Genomic DNA, 271 nt, shown 5'->3' on the forward strand with positions numbered 1-271 from the left:
AGCTTCTGTTTCCTGTAAAACGAGAAGGCTGAGCCAGATGGTCCCTGCGGCTCCTTCCAGCTCTTTCTACCCAGGATCCAGTGAATTTTAAATCGGATATTACAGATATCAAAGCGCCTCCTCCTAGCCTCTGATTCTCAGATTCTATTTCAAAGAAACAGTCGAAGGTTACACCTCACTTGTGAAAGGATCAAAGTCCCTTTCTGGTGTCTGTCTTGCTTTTTGTTCTCTCTCTCTCTCTCTCTCTCTCTCTCTCTCTCTCTCTCTCTCT

Source organism: Microtus ochrogaster, chromosome 1 (assembly GCF_000317375.1).
Source record: "Microtus ochrogaster isolate Prairie Vole_2 chromosome 1, MicOch1.0, whole genome shotgun sequence".
NCBI lineage: Eukaryota > Metazoa > Chordata > Mammalia > Rodentia > Cricetidae > Microtus > Microtus ochrogaster.